We start from the raw sequence: 21259 nt of genomic DNA, 5'->3' as shown, positions 1-21259 counted from the left end.
TGGCAAGACAAAAAACATAGTATATGAAGAAGCACTTACATGAATAGTATGTACATGTCATATACAAAAGTGTAAAACCATTGAGTGTTAAAGTAAGTATTACTATTACACTTTCACTTTTCGACTGACATGCGTCAATGTATATCTGTGTGTGAAACAATAACATGGTATATTTGCTGTGTGAATTTTTTTCATTTAAGCCCCATTTTAATTATCGTAAAAATTTCCAAGTACCAATAAGCAACAATTTCATTCCCGGGCAACGCCGAGTGGCTCTGCTAGTATATATATATATATATATATACTATCATATATATATATATATATATATATATATATATATATATATATATATATATATATATATATATATATATATATATATTTATACTATCGAACCTTGGAAGGGGCATTATGCCGGTGATAATATATATACACATATACACACAATTAAAAAAGCTACAACTAGTTTCGTACTGTGGAGATACAATAGTTTGATAGATTTACATAACATGCAAAGTGTATCCAAACAATTTTTCAGGTTTCAGTGCATACCATTGGACCTACTTGAATACCAGGACACTGGTCTATGAGAAAACAAGAAAAGAAATGTTAGAACACTAAGGAAGTTTATGCAAAAGGGAAACGAGAAGAAAAGTAGGAAAACCAAGATCTTCGTTCCGTTTGTCTACAAAATCAAATAATCTAACTGGTGTAGAATAATATAACGGAGAGGAGGCTAAAGTCTGGGAGATACCAACTGAATCTTGAGATAGTGGTGTCCTCCAGTCTAACGAAAGAAACTTGCCTATGTGCTTGCATCTACTACACATTTCCGGTCTGCAATTAAAGAGTGTGTTGGAATTCTTGGATTTAAAAAGTATGTGCAACCTTTTAGTTACGCATAATATGCATCTCTTTGATCCATTTACAAATGGCGTAGATTTCTTCACGATTCTCCACTCGATTGTATGTGGTATACAGTTGGTATTCAGATCTCATACAAGGCAAAATAACTTTGTGGTTTTACTTTTATCAAAGTGGCGGAGAGAGGCAGGGGATTTGTATAGTAGTTTTTCAAATTGACTTCGCATAAACCGATAACAACCACACTTTAAATAAGTACTATTTTCGATTTGATCAACTAAACCTTTGAATGCGGTACTCCAAAATGATTCGCAGTGCATTATGAGAATCAAAATGGAAATGTGTACCGAAGTCCACTCGTAGCCCGCAACATACGTGCACACACACACACACACACATACACACACACACACACACACACACACACACACACACACACACACACACACAATCGCACACAAACGCATGCATATATACATGTATATATGTATACATATGTATATACGTATCTATATATATATAGCCATTGTAGCATTTGTCTATACCTGAATATTTATTTTTTTGTGTGTATATACATACATACATGCGTATATATATATATATATATATATATATATATATATATATATATGTATGTATATCATAGTGTAATTCAATACGCGAGTGTGTGTACGTGTATGTGTGTGGGTGGGTGAGCGTGCGCACAATGATTGAAAAGTGAAAGTAGCACATTAAACATAAATGAAAACGTGCGTACAGCCGGAACTACAGGAATAAGAGGAAGGGAAAGAGATTGGAAGAGAGAGAGGGGGGGGGGGGCGAAAGAAGGAAAGAGGGAAGGAGGGAGAGAGAAGAAGAGCGAGAGAGAAGAAGAGCGAGAGAGGGGAGAGTGAGAGATGTAAAAAGAATATGCAACTTTTAAAGGGAAACCAAATTCTACAGTCGACTTCAGAACAATTGGTTTGAACGAGTGCGAATGAATATAATGGTGCATAAAGAACTTCTGGTAAAAGTCTGCAAAGGAAACTATTAAAAGAGTTATTGAAGAACTAAATCAATCAGATTGAACTGATATTAACCATTGATTATATATTGTTTGTTTGTCTTTGCATAAAAATTTCTACTTAACTTTTTAAAGTCCCTTCTTTCATTATATATATATATATATATATATATATATATATATATATATATATAATACATATGTATGTATGTATGTATGTATGTATGTATGTATGTATATATGCACGCTAATATCGAGCAGTGAGAACGAGTGCTCAACACAAATAAAGTGTATATATATGTATGATATATAACGGCTACCTCTGATGAGCGCAGGATTACATAATCGGATTGTTGCCTAACACTCCGTTGAACCCTTAGTGCGAAACTGACAGGTAAGATCAGCCGCAATGTATATATATATAATACTGTACACTTCGCTTAATACACAGACACGCACAGGCACACACATACACAGGCACATACATACACAGGCAAACACATACACAGGCACACACACAAACACATTCACGCACACACACATATACATACATTTGTATGTAATCATGTACGTATGTATGGATGGAAGTATTAATGGATAAATGGATGTGTTCTTGAGGAACAACAGTGAGAAATTTTAAAGGGTTAGGGTTAGGGTTAGGACTGGTTTTTGATTTCGTTTACTTCCAGACACTTCGACTATCTACATACAAATTTGTTTCGGCCTGGTGATCGATAGGCGCTGTCTCTCACTAATATCGACTGATTTCATATAAAGGAGGCTTTGGTTCTTAGTGAAGTGAAAGTTGCCCATCTTGGAGTCAAGGGTTTTGAAACACATGTGTTTTGAAACATATGTCCGTCAGATGGTGGTCTGATCTGACTACGTTAGTTTAGCACCTTTTTTTTTGTCTCAAGCAACTTTTTATGGCAAACTGCAGATTGGACATCACTTGGACAATGACGGCCTTCAGTGAAGCTATGGTGGGTATTGTTACAATGTCAATTAATCTCCCCTTTTATGGCAGTTTTTTTCGTGTCCGAAGATCACCAAGAAGTGCGTGCTCATAATATAAAAATATATTAGTCATTGATAAACGCAAAGAGCGGCCAGAATCGTTAGCACGCTGGGCAAAATGCTTAGCAGCATTTTGTTCGTCTTTCCGTTCTGAGTTCAAATTCCGCCGAGGTCGACTCACAGTCTTAGAAAATAACAAATTGCGTAATAGGTTCATGAATTACCTGTACGCTGGAATATCTTTAACAATTGAATTGCTCAATCTTTGCTGATCTAGGGTTAAAGAACAATAGTAAGAATGACATAATAGCGTACATTTTGCACAGCGGGAGTCAGTGAGAGAGAGAGAGAAAGGGAAAGAGAGCGAGAAAGGGAGAGAGAAAGGAGAGCGAGAAAGAGATAGAAAGAGGAGAATAAGACAGAGAGAGAAAGAAAGAGAGAGTGAGAAAGAGAGACAGGGAAGGAGAGAGGAGGGCGAGAAAGAGAGAGAAAGGAGAATAAGACAGAGAGAGAAAGAAAGGGAGAGAGAGAGAGAGAAAGAAAGAGAAAGACAGTGGTAGATAGATAGATAGATAGATAGATAGATAGATAAAGATAGATAGATAGAAATAGAGAAGGTAGAAATAGAGATAGATAGAAATAGAGATAGATAGATTGAGATAGAGAAAGGATGTCCCATTGTGGATTCATTGAAGCTGAAAGAGACTCAAATAAAATTTTCGAACATTCCGTAGTTATACCAGCAATGATATCTGCTAAATTACTAACTCACCTCTCCAAAATGAATTTAGATCAAGGCTAGAAATATCTTCAAACATTGCGTTAATTAATTAATCTCTCAAATGTAAATTAATAAATATCTAAAGAAACAGTCCAAGTACTTATACGCAACGTCGAGCGTCAGCAAAGTCTTGGGTTTCCTATGGTGATCGAAAAGAGACATGCACTGGAATGGTAAAGCATCACTTACGCTTGACCTCTGAAATGATCTGAGGTCAAGTCTGAAAGCAATGAAGCACTTGTTATTTATATAGTGTTCCCGCTGCTAGGCTATTGAGAGTTAAATATTTAAAGTAACCTTCGGCTCTAAACTGGGCCCTATTCGTTTGTTGATTGCGTTGATTTTAAATGACGTCATAGTTAAAGACAACGATATTATCGCCCTCCAGCATTTATTACATAAATTCATATAAATACAGATAATTGATAATTGACGTTACCATGTTGATAAAGAGATAGTAACCACTGTGATTTATATAGAAATTTTATTTAATTAACAAATAACTCAAAATAAGACATTTTTATACATAAACCATATAAAAGGAATATGTGGAGTCAGTTAGTACAAGGGAGATAATAATTTCTTCATAAAATTGGGCGGGATTAGAAGTTTGTATTTGAAATTTTGGAACAAGGACGAATAAGCATAGAATATCCATATTTAATTTTTTTTGCTTACTCATTAAGATGTTCTCAACATTTCTAGTCAGTGGTAATCACATATAGCCCTATTTCATTCTTTTTAGAAATCCTCAGCATGACATTACCCAACATTTTATGAAGTAAGACATTTCTTATAAAAACAGAATAGTTACTGAAAAGCATTTACATAATACATTTGCTTGTTCTCTCTTCTTATTTATTCAACCGAACAATCTGCTCGCGAAATTAACGTGTAAGTGACAGAGTACTCCACGAATACGCGTACCCTTAACATAGTTCTCGGGGAGATTCGGTGTGACATAGAATATGACAAGGCTGGCCCCCGTTTGCATTACAGGTACAACTCATTTTTGCTAGCTGAGTGGACTGGAGCAACGTGAAATAAAGTGTCTTGTTGAAGGATACAACACTCCGCTGGGAATCGAACTCAAGACCTTTACCATCGCGAACCGAATTTCCAAACCACAAAGCCATGCGCCTTCACAAGGGAAGAATTAACCTCGAACTGAAGACCTGGCTCCGAATGTTTGTAAAAGCGCAAATACGGTTAAAGACACTGAAAGATCAGGTGGTGTTCTTAAACCGGGCGACGGATTAAGCCTTCCCCACCCCGAACTCAAAATGCAATAAGCCGCCATGTAAACCACAAGGCATCTGTGATTCTATTAATACATCACAGTTCTGTACAGGTATTTTAGTTCATCGACACCCGAAAAGATGAAGAGAAAAAATTGTTCTCAGCAGCATTTGAACCAAGAACAAAGACACCAAAATTTATACAGTAAGGAATTTGTCCAGCACAATGGCATTTCTACTAATTCGGACCCTACTGATTACGACGGCATTATACGTGCATGCTGGGATACACAAACGAATACACACGCACACACACACTTACAAGCATACCCACCCGTACACATGCACAGACAAACGCACACATATATTAGCTGCACACTACGATATGCATATCTTTTATGCTTTACTCGTTTCAGCTATAGGATTGCGGTCATGCTGGAGCGCCGCCTTCAAAGGTTTCGTCGAACAAACCAACTGTAATACTTACTTTTTTAAGTCTTGTTCTTATTCGTCGTTCTAGTCTGTCGAACAGCCTAAGCAGGGAGGTAAACAAACCAAAATCGGTTAACACGCGGTAGAGACAAACACAACGCAAAGCCACACACACACACACACACACACACACACACACACACACACACACACTACGGATTCCTTGCAGTTTCCCTACCGAACTCACAAGACTTTGGTTGACCCGGGGCTGTAGCAAAAGTCATCTACTGAAGCTGCCGTGCTCTGAGACTGAACACGAAACCGAGTAGTTGCAAAGCGAGTTTCTTAATCAGAAAGTCATGCCTGCATCTTAGAAAGAAATGGCAAAAAAAATACAGGGAAATTTGAATATTGTACAATAGAATCGGACAGGAAAGAAAAGGAGGGGACGGTGTAAAAGAGGGTGTCTGCTTTTATAAGTAATTGAGATATAGAACCGAGAGGCCAGAGGAAAAATATTTAAGTGATAAGAGAAAAATACTATCAAGGTAACACACACACACACACACACACACACACACACACACACACACACACACACACACACACACACACAACACAACGATAAATATGTGTTTAAATTTGTGTGCGTCTATACATCCATACCTCTTCCTTCTACTCTCTAGCTAGCTATTTATACATATATATGTATATTTGTACGAGTGTATGTGTGTGTGTGAGTGCATTGCACGTGTACATGTATGTCTATATATACGTTACATGTATACATTATGTGTGTGTGTGTATATGATATATATGTACATATGTAAATGCGCATATACGAATGTATACATAGATTTACACACACACACACACACACACACACACACATATATATATTTGTGTGTGTGTGTGTGCGTGTGCGTGTGCGTGTGTGTGTATTGATATGTATATATATATGTGTATATGTATATAAATGTGTTTATGTAAATGCGAATACAATCATATAAAGTTATATCTATCTATCTATCTATCTATCTATCTATCTATCTGTCTGTCTGTCAGTTTGTCTGTCGCTCTCTCTCTCACTCTCTCTCTCTTTCTTTCTTTCTTTCTTTCTGTCTCTCTCTCTCTTTCTCTCTCTCTATCTATTTCTCTCTCTCTCTCTCTCTCTCTCTCTCTCTCTCTCTCCCTGTATATATATATATATATATATATATATATATATATATATATATATATGCTTGTTTTGTATGCATTTGTGCATTTTTTTAATATTCACAAAGCATGCGTACATCACACACACACACACACACACATACACATACACATATATACAAACGTACACACATACACATCCACACAAACACACACACGCACACACAGATATATACACAAGAAAGGAAGAAGTAAAGAATAAACGAATAAAAGAATACGGAGAATTGAAACGAATACGAATTTGGTGTAGAAAATAAGACCGTTTTTGTCAATTAAAATACGAGGAGTCCGTTTATCAATAAACTACTTCCCTAAACTGATATATATTCTTCCACTTGTTTAAAGCTTCATAAATCTGCCGTCATATATTATATAGAGACGGCCCGGAATACAGCGAATCGAGTTAAGCAACGCTGTAAACATGGCCGCGATAAGAAGCAGTAAGAAACGATAAATTAACAGAGAAAAGCATAGAGAAAAGATGGAAATGAAGGCGTAAAGAATAAAAAGAAATGTTTATAAATAAATAATTGATATACGTATATGATTTATATATATGTATGTTCACACACACACACTCACACACACACACACACACACACACACATACACACATACACACACACACACATATATACATATATGTAACGTATGCATACAAATATATGTATATAATATATATGTATGTGTGTATATATATATATATATATATATATATATATATATATATATATATATATATATATATATATATATATATATATATATATATATATATATATATATATATATATATATATATATATATAGATAGATAGATAGATACGGAGATGTACTTGCATAGCAAGTGACCTGATCTGAGATCGTGTGCTGAAACAATATATGTATATATACATGTATATATATATATCTGTGTCTATATCCATATCTATCTATCTATCTATCTATCTATCTATCTATCTATCTATCTATCTATCTATCTATCTATCTATATATATATATATCACTAGGCCGCGCGCCTTTACGCACACACACACACACACACACACACAAACCTCTGAAATTGCAATACCCTCTGTTCCGCCATATTCTGATTGCAGTTTAATTGTGGGCTGATAGCAAAGTGCTTGAAACATATCAGCATTGAACTTCATATTGTTTTTTTCAGCACATCTGTATATTGCGATCCAATCTTTCAGTAGTTTTTCTGTAGTCTTAAGGGTCCTCCATTGCCCCTGATACTTTTGTATCATCAGAAGAACTGGCGGAAGTGCTTAGTTGCATGACTACTGACAGCTCCGGCAGCCACGAGAAACAGCAGAGGTCGCAGTATAGTTAGTTCCTTGAGGGGCTCAGTTTAGTCTTGATGTCTCCTCCTCCTCTTTCTCCTCCGAATGAAAGAGAGATAGATAGATAAATAGATAGATAGAGAGAGAGAGAGAGAGAGAGAGAGAGAAAGGGAGGGAGAGAAAGAGAGAGTACCATTGACTACGACTGCCTGATTCCTGTTTTAAGAAGACATGCAGCCATTTTCCTAGTTTACCAACGGTACCAAGGTCACACAATTTGGGACATGTCACCTCGTGATCGGCTTTGGCGAAGGCCTTACCAGAGTCGATATATATCACATCCACAATTGAACGGCTGAGCTGTTATTTCAGTACACAGTCATGGTATTGTAGCTGTATGAGGTGGCTCCTTCCTGAGTGAAAGCCATACCTCATTGTTAGTGAACAACTCATTTTCTTTTAGAAACCTGATCAGCTTCCTTCTGACAATGTATCCCATGCTTCCTTCTTTGTGGATAGAGCATCTGATATCTTCTATTAAGATTTTGGGAAGTTTGCTACTTGCGAGGAAACTCTGGAAAAGTATCACCAGTGATTTTACGAGAGCTTGTTTTCTTGCATGCCTTTCGAAAGATAGCGGGAAGACTAACACGGCCTGTCACTGTGTTCAAGTCCATCTCATTAATGGACGATGTTATACCCTCTTCTTTTATGTCAATGTAATCGATGGTTGTCTCTTCCCTGTGTGGATCTAAAATGTTGAAGAAAGATGCCAAGTCTTGTTCTAGATCAGAGTAACATAGTATGTAGCTCTATATTTTAATAATAATAAATACATATATTATGGAGTGACTATGAACGATCTGCTAGTAAATAGAAGACATGGCGGTGTAGCTGAGAAACTCGCTTAGTAACCACGTGATTACTATAGAAGTCTATAACCCCGGACCGATCAGTGTCATATGAATGAATTTTGTAAAATTTCTGAAAATTAATGTACGCGCGCGTTGCAGTTATGTTTATTCCCCATTATCACTTGATAACTGGTGTTGGTTTGTTTACGCCCTTGTAACTTAGAAGTTCGGTAAAAGAGACCAGTAGAATAAGTAACAGATTTATAAATAAGTACTGGAGTCGATTTGTTTTATTAAACCCTTTAAGGTGGTGCTCCAGCCTAGCCGCAGTCCAGTGACTGAAACAAGTAAACGGTAAAAGTTGAATCAGTGCATCGTTAACTTAAATCCAATATTTGGTCACTGCTCACACATTCCAACTCTTAAATTCTCTCAATTTTCAATATTTAGTCTTCATTTAACACTGACAAATTTTAACGTTTGCCGAAGTCTCCTTCAGCTTTTACGACATACGAATGTTAACTAAAGCAGACGACCGATAATGTATGAGTCACACGAGATCCTTATTTAGTTGCTAGTATTATAGATGAATAGCTAAACTTCACTTTCTTATTCTGTGATATAAGGATAGCTCGGACGAAGAAAACTGAGTAATGTTAGAAGAATTAAACAATCGATGTACGAAAATAACAGCGAACAAGTTGTTTGTTTTTCTGGCTATTTTCCTTTTCGGAATCAACACCAAAAGACATCTCACATAAACAATATCCAACAAACAGTGTTGTTGAAAAAGTAAACATTGGCGCAGACAACAAACTGAGACGGAACTGTCAGAGAAAATAGGCGAGTGAGGACAGAAAGAAACAGGAAAAGCTACGTCCGTTAAATAAAGCTTCTGACCTTTCCTTAAGAGTTTTCTCCTTTTGTTTAAAATGTCTTATTTCATGGTATGTTTGCCGTTTTGCCTGTTGTTTTGCTTGACTTTTCAAACATTGTTTAGTATTATTTGTTATTTGTTTCACAACTTTTCATCAAATTTGTTTAGTGAATAGCCAGTGTTACAGAATAAATGCCGTCTTCCAGCCAACCAGTTAAAGAGTTCACATACATTTCAATTCTTGGTCGAGACCAGTCAAGTTTATTTACACATCTATGACTTGGAGAAAAGCTTCAGCTTCAAACCTTACCCTTTCGCATCTCGTATAAAAACCGGGCTTATGTAAATATGTAAGACATTTTCCTATTTATAATAAACGACAGTGATTTTAGGTAATGCTTTCCTGATTTGGATGAACTCAATAGCGCATCAAACATTTCGTAGGCGTGGCTATGTGGTAAGACGCATGCTTCCCAAACACATGGTTCTGGGTTCAGTCGCACTGCGTGGCATCTTGGGCAAATATCCTCTAATACTCTACTATAGCTTCGAGCCAACCAAAGAGTTGTGAATGGATTTAGTAGACGGAAACTGAAAGAAGCCCGTCTCATATATATATATATATATATATATATATATATATATATACATACACACACACACACACACACACACATATATATATATATATACACATATGTGTGTGTGTTTGTTCTTCACCACCGCTTCATAACTGGAGTAGATGTATCAACGTACCCGTAACTTAACGGTCAGGCAAGCAAAACCGATAAAATAAGTACCAGGCTTAAAAAATAACAACTGGGGTCAATTCATTCAATTAAAATTCTTCAAGGCAGTGCCCCAGCATGGCCGCGGTCTAATGACTGAACCGAGTAAAAGATAAAAAAAAACCCTAACGATAAATATTTTTAAAATGCTTTTACTTATTTCAGTTATTGAACTGTGGCAATGCTGGGGCAATGCCTCCAAGAGTTTAATCGAATAAACCGACTCGAGTAGTTATTTTTCTTTGAAGTCTGGTACTCATTTTATCGATATATTTTTCCGAATCGTTAGGTTACGGGGACATAAACAAGCCAACACCGTTCGTTAAGCGGGGTGGAGGCAAACACAAAGACTCGAACACGCGCACACACACACACACACGCATGTATGCATATACACAAACACACACACATGCATACGCACACACACACACACACACACACGCACACGCATACATATATATGCGACGAGCTACCACGCAGTTTCCGTCTACCCAATTAACACAAAAGGTATTGGTCAGAAGACACTAACATAAGGTGCCACAAAGTGGGACTGAACCTGGAACCATCTGATTGCGAAGATTTCTGAACCACACAGCCATTAAATACGCCTTTGGAATGATTAATTTTTGACGAAAAATAGAACCCAAAAAAAAAAAAAAAAAGAAAAAAGAAAAAAAATCAGCTTCTCACAAAACACTGCGCCGGAAGTAATCTTTATGCTAATTCAAATAACATTGGAAAGAAACGAACGAAATTATGTGACAACTTAATACACTAAAATACGACGGAACATGTTTATTGATAATGAACTCATAAAAGGTTTTGCATTGTCTAACTTCACTTAATGATGGATTTAAGAGTAGAGTTAGCAGACCGAGTCTTTCGGGTCAATACAGTCTATGCTTTTATCTGAGCAGCGTTAGGTGTAATTAGTATAAACTGGCATTCAACTGACTTTATTTAAGAAACTATTCATAACAGACATGGACAAGTCTGAGACTCCAAAATAGAACGTAATCAGAGCTAGATGTTACTACAATAACCTGTAATCAGTATGTATCAGCAAATCGACTGAAATAATTGAAAGATTCGTTTAGCGTCAGTGTTCTGTGGTATATTGTTAAGAAATTTCTTTAAATATTTACACGCGGATTCGACAGCAGGTTAAACTTGATTAAGAGGCGGCGAGCTGGCAGTTTGGTTAGCACGTCGGACACAATACTTTTCTACTCTAAGCACAAGGCCTGAAATTTTGGGGGAGGGGGCCAGTCGATTTTATCGACCTCAGTACGCAACTGGTACTTAATTTATCGACCTCGAAAGGATGAAAGGCAAAGTCGACCTCGGCGGAATTTGAACACAGAACGTAAAGACAGACGAAATACCGCCAAGCATTTCGCCCGGCGTGCTAACGTTTCTGCCAGCTCATTGCTTTTTTAGAATTAAATATTCTTTTCTAACTCTAGGCACAAGACCCGAAATTTTTGGGGATGGGGACCAATCGATTAATTTATCGGCCCCAAAAGGATGAAAGGTAAAGTCGACCTTGGCGGAATTTGAACTTAGTATGTAAAGATAGACGAAATACTGCTAAGCATTTCGCCCGGCGTGTTAATGTTTCATATTTCTTTATCGCCCACAAGGGGCTAAACATAGAGGGGACAGACAAGGACAGACAAAGAGATTAAGTCGATTACATCGACCCCAGTGCGTAATTAGTACTTAATTTATCAACCCCGAAAGGATGAAAGCAAAGTCGACCTCAGCGGAATTTGAACTCAGTACGTAAAGACAGACGAAATACTGCTAGGCATTTCGCTCGGCGTGCTAACGTTTCTGCCAGTTGGCTGCCTAACGTCGGACAAAATACTGAGCAGCGTTTCTTACGGTTATTAACGTTCCGAGTTCAAATCCTACCAAGGTCAACTTTGCCTTTCATTCCTTTCGGAGTCGATAAAATAAAAGTACCAGTCAAGTACTGGCGTCAATGGGATCGACTTTGCCCCTTCCCTCAAAATTGCTAGCCTTCAACACTGCAACGGACCGGAGTCCAGTTCAAGGAAATGTGATCTCGATCACTTATATGACATGAAAACCAGGCAACAGGCATTATAGGACTAAAGAAATAAAGAAAAAGAAAAAGAAAGTTGGTTAGACGAATTTTCTTTAATCACGTGGGATGGGAAAGCTTATAGCATGTCTGGTCTGTTACTTCATATTCCTTTAACAGCCATGTATGAGGTTAGAATTACGTCACCGCAGAAATCTTTTTATATTTCGCAAGGCGGTGAGTTGGCAGAATCGTTAGCATGCCGGGCGAAATGCTTAGCAGTATTTCGTCTGTCTTTACGTTCTGAGTTCAAATTCTGCTGAGGTCGACTTTGCTTTTCATCCTTTCAGGGGTGGATAAGTTAAGTACCAGTTGCGTACTGCGGTCGTTCTAATCGACTGACCCCCTCCTCCAAAATTTCGGGCTTTGTGCAGAATAGAATATCAAAAGCGTCAAGCTGGCAGAAACGTTAGCGCGCCGGGCGAAATGCTTAGCGGTATTTCGTCTGTCGTTACGTTCTGAGTTCAAATTCCGCCGAGGTTGACTTTGCTTTTCATCCTTTCGAGGTCGATAAATTAAGTGCCAGTTGTGCACTGGAGTCGATCTAATCGACTGGCCCCCTCCCCCCAAATTTCGGGCCTTGTGCCTAGAGTAGAAAAAAATATTAGTGATTCGCAGCTAGTATGAATATTAGAGAAGGGAGCGATTTCATGTAGGGACATAGACACAGTGAGGATGGATAATAAATACGGGCTAATATTGGTTTCAAATTTTGGCACAAGGCTAGCAAGATCGGGAGAGCGGGGTAAATCGATTACATCAACCCCAGTATTCAACGGGTATTCATCTTATCAACTCCGAAAGGATGAAAGGCAAAGTTATGGAGGAGGGAATAGGCGATTACATCGACCCTAGTACGTGACTAGGACTTTATTTTATCGATCTCGGCAGAGCATATGGGGTTGTAATTCGCTGCATTTACGACTATGCCAATATATAATTCTTATTTGAATAAACAGTATTAATTTCTGAGATAGAGGCGAAGTTGCAAATTTGAAGGAGGGTATAATTGACTAAACCGATTCCAGCATTTGACTGATACTTATTTTACAGGCTTCAGATGACTAAAAGTCAAAGTATATCTCAGAAACACGACTATCACAACCAGACTGGCAAATGCAAGATGGTCGCCTTCCTGGGACCTGGTGCCAAGCCAGGGACTCGGTCCTACATCTGTGACTGGCAGGCCTACTTGGGAACGCCGTTGATTACCCTGAATGGGGAAGGCCCTAGTAGCAAAATACCACAAAGTATTTTATCCGTCACTCTAACATTTCTTCCAATCCACCGTCATTTTGTCCATCACTCAAATGATTCGCCCAATCCGCCGCCATTTTGTCCGCAAGTTAAACGATTCTGCCGACCACCGCCCTAAGTTAAATTAACGATATTGCCGGCCTATATAAGGTTGTTGCCTGTAAGTCTGTTAAAAATCTTCATGTTCTCCTCGGTAATTTAATTAGAATATTTCACATTTGCTTTTGCAGCACTAATGGATTTCCATAGATCTTCGTTTCAAGAAAGTTATAAAGGTAGTTCAAAGATTCGATACTTTATCAGTTAAACAAACAAATAAATAAACCAAGCTAATAAAAATCAGCTAAATATATAATAATGTACTTAAAAAAAATCGTTTTCTTTCTTCTCTTTTTTTTTCTCTTGTTAAACAGTTCTTTTCTAATTTTGACGATGTTTAAAAAGTAGGGGGAGATTACTCAAAATCACAACGCTTGCCACCACGGGCAACTATCAGAAAATAATATTAGTCTCCTCACCCCAACCCGCGTCAACAACAACGGAAAACACAATACCCCACTACAACTTTTTACGATCGCCGTCTCTACCACCACATCTACCTCCCCCCGCTCAGACGAAAGAACGACTGCACTAAAAAAATCACACCACGCACATACTGGTAAAAATGAACACACACACACACACACGCACACACACACACGCACATAAAAGAAAAAAGGCGTGAAAAAACACAAAACCCCGATACCGCTATCATCAGTAAAACAATTGAAACTAGCGTCATAGCTACAAGGACGACGACTATCACAACCAGACCGTCGAAAGCTAGAAGCGAAGCGACGGCACCTACAACAATGACAACAACAAAATCGATCCGTAACAACAATACATCCAACAATAGCAGCAACCGCCAGCCCCAACGCAACGCTACACAACTTCCTCGTGTCTCAAAATGCAGTTAATTTTTAATAGAATTCTTATCAAAAATTTTTCTTAATCACATTTTTGTGGGGAAGAATGTCGAATTTCTTCCTTTAGTGGTTCTTTTTTTTCTGCTTTATCGTTCACTTTTAATTGAAGGACATTATGGTTCTTAATATGTATTTGTGTGTGTGTGTGTGTGTGTATATATATATATATATATATATATATATATATATATATATATATATATGTATTTATGTATGCGCTTGTGTATACATACACATATATGTACATACGTGTGTATGTATATACATACATAGATATATATACTTATATATTTGCATACATGCACACACGCATACACACACACTCACACACACACACATATATATACATATATATGCATATATATGTATGTATACACGCATATATATATGCATATGCATATATATATATATATATATATATATATATATATATGCGTGTGTGTGTGTATGTGTATTATATATTTATATATCTATAACTTATGTTTTACATTTTCGTAAACATTAATAGTTTCTTAAAAGCCTTGTCTTATTAAACCAAGATAAAATAAAACAGCATTTACCCCCGCCCTTCCCCACCTCACCCCCTGTTAACGTCCATTATGATATTTTTATGGCGATTGGTTTTCTTTTAGCAAGTTGGTCATGAAATTAAAAAAAAATGTAGGATCAAATTGTAGTAATCGAATATGATTATCCTTCAAATTAATACTTTATTATTTATTTTTGGATTCTTCAGAACTTTGGTTTTTCTTGAAATCTTTGTATTCAAAAGTATCTGGTTTCACCCCAGAAGAACGAAAATTCTTGAATTTTTCATACGATACTCATAATGTTATCCCTTTTCCCACGAAAGCAGAATATTAGATATTATTTTAGAATTTTAGTCAAACAGTTTGAAGGTTAGTAGTGAGCAGTGACAATATATAACGAGTTCTTCGGAATCACACCGAAAAGATAAAAAAAGTCAAGAAATTAAGAATGGCGACATTTTTAATTTGCGATTTTCATGATTGTTATAAGAGAGTTAGAAACGATGTGAAGGGAAGTGGAACAAATGAAGCTTCAAATCGATACCTGATCGAAGCATGATCACAGACCCAATGCACCTAGAATTTACTACCGTACCATGAAATACTCCACAAATTGATGAAACACGTAGCTAAACGTATTAACAATATTTTCCTATTCAAAGGCGGCGAGCTGGCGGAATCGTTGGCACGCCGAGTGAAATGCTTAGCGGTATTTCGTCTGTCTTTACGTTCAGAGTTCAAATTCCGCCGAGGTCGACTTTGCCTTCATCTTTTTGGAGTTGATAAATTAAGTACCAGTTACGCACTGGGGTCGATATAATTGACTATCCCTCTTCCCCCCAAATTTTTAAGGCGGCGAGAAATTAAGTACCAGTTGCGTATTGAGGTCGATCAAATCGACTGGCCGCCTCCCCCAAAATTTCGGGCCTTGTGCCTAGAGTACAGAAGAGAAAAAAGAATCTTTTTCTAATCATGCACAACAGTATATATTTGCGGAAAATAATTTGAGTCGTTTTGGAGTAAACCTATGGTGCATAGTTTGCTAAAATTGCATACTGTTTCAATTCACAGATGAAGTTCTGTTTTATTAAATCGCTAACACCGCTAAGAAAATAATGGCCGTCACCATATTCCCATTGATTTCCTTAAATATATATAGAGCTCATTGTTGTTGATTGTTCCTTCTCGAGCCATGCCTGTTTCCCGGTTTCATTGGCGTAGAGGTTCCTCACCTGGACGGGACGACGCGTCGGTCACAAGAGCTCTTTAGCTTGTACAAAATCTTATCAATAAGGCAGAGACATGTCATGAATAATAGAGCGCTGGACTACAATACCTCTGCTACTTTAAATGGCACATCTTTATATATATAAAAAATGTTTCCAGAAAAACAAGCCGTCTTTTATGAGACAAAGTTTAAGGGTTGTATAATTAAAATATGATGAGCCATATTCTCCAGCACTTCGAACAATGGCCTCCAAACATCATTCTTCCCAAAAACTAATTCCCAAAATTACTTGAAAGTATTTTTAAAGGTGACAATGCATATTGGTTTCAAATTTTGGCACAAGAACAGTAATTTTGAAGGAGGGGTTAAGTCGATTACATCGTCCCAGTGATCGAATGGAACTTATTTTATTATTCTCGAAAGGATGAAGAACAAAGTTGACCAAGGTGGAATTTGAATTTAGAACGTAAAAGCGAACGAAACGCCGCTAAGCGTTTTGCCTGGCTTGCTAACGTTTCTGCCAGCTTGCAGCCTCAGTGCCAACGAATATTATCAATAGCTACGTCATATACGATCACATTAGTTGGGAGGAAAATGAAGTGACGACACTTGACCATCGACATACACAAAACTGCGCTCGGGTATATGTAAATGTTTTCACCACGCACTAGTCTTGTTGGGCCTCATTATTTGAAACTACGGATCATCAGAGTGAGACACCGTCATAAAAATTTAACTTCCAGTACAATATTTGTTTGAGAGAAGCGAACAATTTATTTTTGTGTGGACAGAAGCAAGATAGATATTCTTTAGAAAACATAATTTTTAATTAGCTGATAGACACGAACAATATGTTTATTATTAATTAAAAAAATCATTAAAGTTTAAAATTTTTTAGATCATCAATATAACGGAGTCATGGAGAAAGTAAGCCTATTTATATGATAAGGAGAACACTTACTTCTATATCAAAAATATTACTACGTTCCTTGGACCCAATCAATGTTTGTATCCTGATAACTGAATACCGACTATGTTATTTTACTGTCTTAAATGTCAATTTTGTGATTTCTCATGTAGTGGAAAAACCGGTCGTAGGTTAGCAGACCGCATCACCGAACATTTATGTGACATCTGTCTAAACAACACCACATCACCAGTCGATCACTATTTCAAATCACGTGGAAACACTATATGACAGACGCGCGCACACACACACACACACACACACACACACACACACACACACACACACACACACACACACACACACACACACACACACACACACACACACACACACACACTCACACATGCACGCTCATATATATATATTTGGAGAGAAGATTTTCTTCTCAAAGAGTTAAAAATGTGTGTGGCTTTTGCTTTTATAGATGTGCAAGCGCTTTCAGTTCTTAACGTTTTCAAGCACGTGTTATTACATATAAAGTGAAAGTTGTTTTCAGTAGAACTGTTGTTGACTATTTCCGATTTAGTTTCAGACTCAGAAATCTTATAAAACATTCCTCTTTTGACTTCCGGAGAAGGTCGTTCTCTTCATTTATTTTATGAAGAGGGAAAATTGTAAATTTTCCTTGTGCACAGGTGTCCAAATGACTTGTTCTCTTTGAGCAAATGCATATGTTGTAAGGGTCTGGATTTCGTCGGAGCAAGGGGTTCGGGTGACAACGGGAACCGGAGACCTCTAGAGCGAGGGGAGCGTTTCGCTGAAAGAAAGAAGTCAAGAGGCACGGAGACTACATGCGCGCGCACACACACACACACACACGTACGCACATACACGCACGCGTACACACACGCGAACGCACACACGCACAGAGACACACACACACACACATACACACACGCGCACGCACACACACACGCACACACACACACGCGCCCACGCACACACACAAACACACCGTCGCGCACACACACACACACCGTCGCACACACACACACACACACGCACACACACACACACGCACACACATACCCTCGCACACATACACACGCACACACACATACACACACGCACACACACACTCACACACACACGCACACACACCGTCACACACACACGCACGCACACACACATACTCTAACACATGCACACACATACACACACCCTCGCATGCACAGATATTCACAGTTAAATAATTTAATATGTCTGGGAACTGATGCCTTTGCACATGCATAAGAAAGTGTTGAAGATGACATTATCCACAATCTACATTTTTAAAGATTCTGGCGTTATTTGAGGGAAATTCGGCTACTATTTCCAGTAAGTAGATCGATTATATAGATTCTCCGTCGTTGTCTGGAGTAATAAAAATATCTATGTAGTTTGTCTTTAGCTCCATTTTCTCCTGCATAAAGTGGATGTGAAACAGCTGTGTTCCGGTATAAAGCACTAGACTACGAACGATATATGTTATATTTTCAGACGAACTGGCTATTAATTTCCTGTCTATGTCGGGACAAGAATTAATGATTCACGTGCGCAGAATATATTCTCGGTCATTTGTGCTTTGTACATTTGCAGAAATAGAGTAACTTTAAAATGTCGTGTTTAGAATGAGTTATAAATAATTAAAATGAAAAGCTAGACAAAATCAATATTATATCTCCAGTTTCCCCAAGATCACATTTACACGCATTCGCTCGTCTCAATTCGGCTACACTGAATATAATCTGTTGAGTGTTTTCGTTGTGAACCGACATTTACCTATTTTGATGTGTGGACGGTTTTACATAGCAAGAAAAGCCAATCACATGTTGCTGTACTTGTTAATAAGCTATCAGCAGCTAAAACACACTTTACTCACAAGCATTGCCATGCCATGCTTTCACTAGGCGAAACCAATTAATGCTTCTAATAGTGTGGTATTTTCGAATGCATACAGAAACATTTACAAACTTTGTATGATTTCTCTCAATCAGACGACATTGTTCCGTTTCGTTATTGTTTTTCAATCGCGGTCTTAAAGCAATATTAAAAGCAAGAAAGAAATGGAATTGGTTATGTTCAGTTTCCTAACACAGAGTTCAGGTGGAAAGGTAATAGCTTATTTAATAGTTTCTAAGTTCCTATCAAGTTCATATTTAAGGTTCGTTCGAGTTGTGAATCTTTGTATAATTAAAATCGTTTCGAATAGAAACAAGTGTTCTTAATAGAAAAGATATTATTTTCAGAACTTGTTCGTATATACAGTTAATCATACAAAATCCGCTCCTTTTTCTCTTTCTTTTTCTTACTCCCTCTTTCCGTCGATACCACGTTTGCTCGATCGTCATATAGCTCAATATAGAACTCTATAAAGCTACTTAACCAGCCGGCTTTCAATCAGTTTATTTATCTACTTATCTCTATCTATGATATATCTATCTCTTTCTGTGCATACATCGCTTCCTTCTCCATCTCGATGGTAACAATAAAGTTTCTAAAATTGACACAGAATTTCAAAGGAAGGCTTTGGCTCAATAGCAAAACGCATGCCATGTTTACAGGAGAAGTGGATATGTGTGTGTTTGTGTTGTCGCCCACCACCGCTTGACAACCAGCGTTGGTGTGTTTACATCCCGTAACTTAACGGTTCGGAAAAAGAGAAACCGATAAAATTAGAACCAGGCTAAAAAAAAATTGTACTGGGGCCGATACATCCGACGTAAGTTCTTCAAAACGGTGTAACAGTATGGCCACAACCAAAATGACTGAAACAAATAGAAGATATTAGAGATAATATATATATATATATATATATATATATATATATATATATATATATATATATATATATATATATATAAGGGGTGTGCGTATGCATGTGTGTGTGTGTGTATACATATACTATATTCGTATGGATATATACACATACAGACACACACACACACACATGCGCGCATGTATATATAGAAGTGCTAATGTTAAGCTATTAAATTATAAGATAGAAACAATAGGCATTTGAAGATGAAAAGACAATTTTCACAAAATTATTTTTACATGAATCAGATTGATCATATTTAGTTGGCTTGGATATTAAGCTCTGCCTTTCGTAGTTTGTTCAAACCAGTATATAGTTAGCAATGTATTTGAAAGATATTCTCAAACACCTTAACACCATGAGCAAATGATTTTAAAAGGACTGAAATCATTAGCATTCCTTTACGCAATAATTCTTATTTTGCATCCTTGCAAATTCTTCGGACGGGGCTGGCTGGCGGTTTATTTAATGATTTAGCATTGCAACTAGCTGCTTTTATTAATTTTTGTATGCATATTAGCAATCTGCTAAATCATTCATATATTTTTATGGTAAAAACATATATTCTGGTAGGTGAGGTTGCTCAGAATCTGTCGAACGAGCTGGCCTTACTGACGATGGCTACGGAAATAGCCAAAGCTGACCTGTCAGTTTAGGGATTTCTTGGTTTTGTGTTCGGGGCAATTGCAGCCCTTATCAGAAAGTATGTTATGTGCATTATAACAGCATTAGAGAAGTTTTAGCTCTTATTTCTATCAATGTAGGTGTCTTGTACACCCTTAGTCACGTTTAGTTTACGACTATAATTATCCTTTAAGGTTTAATATTGCAACTAGCTGTTTTTATTAATTTTTCATTAATGAGGGTTCGACAAATTCTTGCTGAACAACCACACTGATGATTTGTTTATAATGATAAAATATTTGTGTAGCCATAAACTCACTCCTTCCATCAGATCGACATTATCTGTACAGGTGCAACGGATGCCAGACTCGAAAGAATGAAAGGTATAGGTGATACCGGCGGTATTTGGAC

The sequence above is a fragment of the Octopus bimaculoides genome, chromosome 3, assembly GCF_046866305.1.
Source record: "Octopus bimaculoides isolate indiv1 chromosome 3, ASM4686630v1, whole genome shotgun sequence".
Lineage (NCBI taxonomy): Eukaryota > Metazoa > Mollusca > Cephalopoda > Octopoda > Octopodidae > Octopus > Octopus bimaculoides.
The sequence above is the reverse complement of the archived record's forward strand: the minus strand, read 5'-3'. Positions refer to the sequence as shown.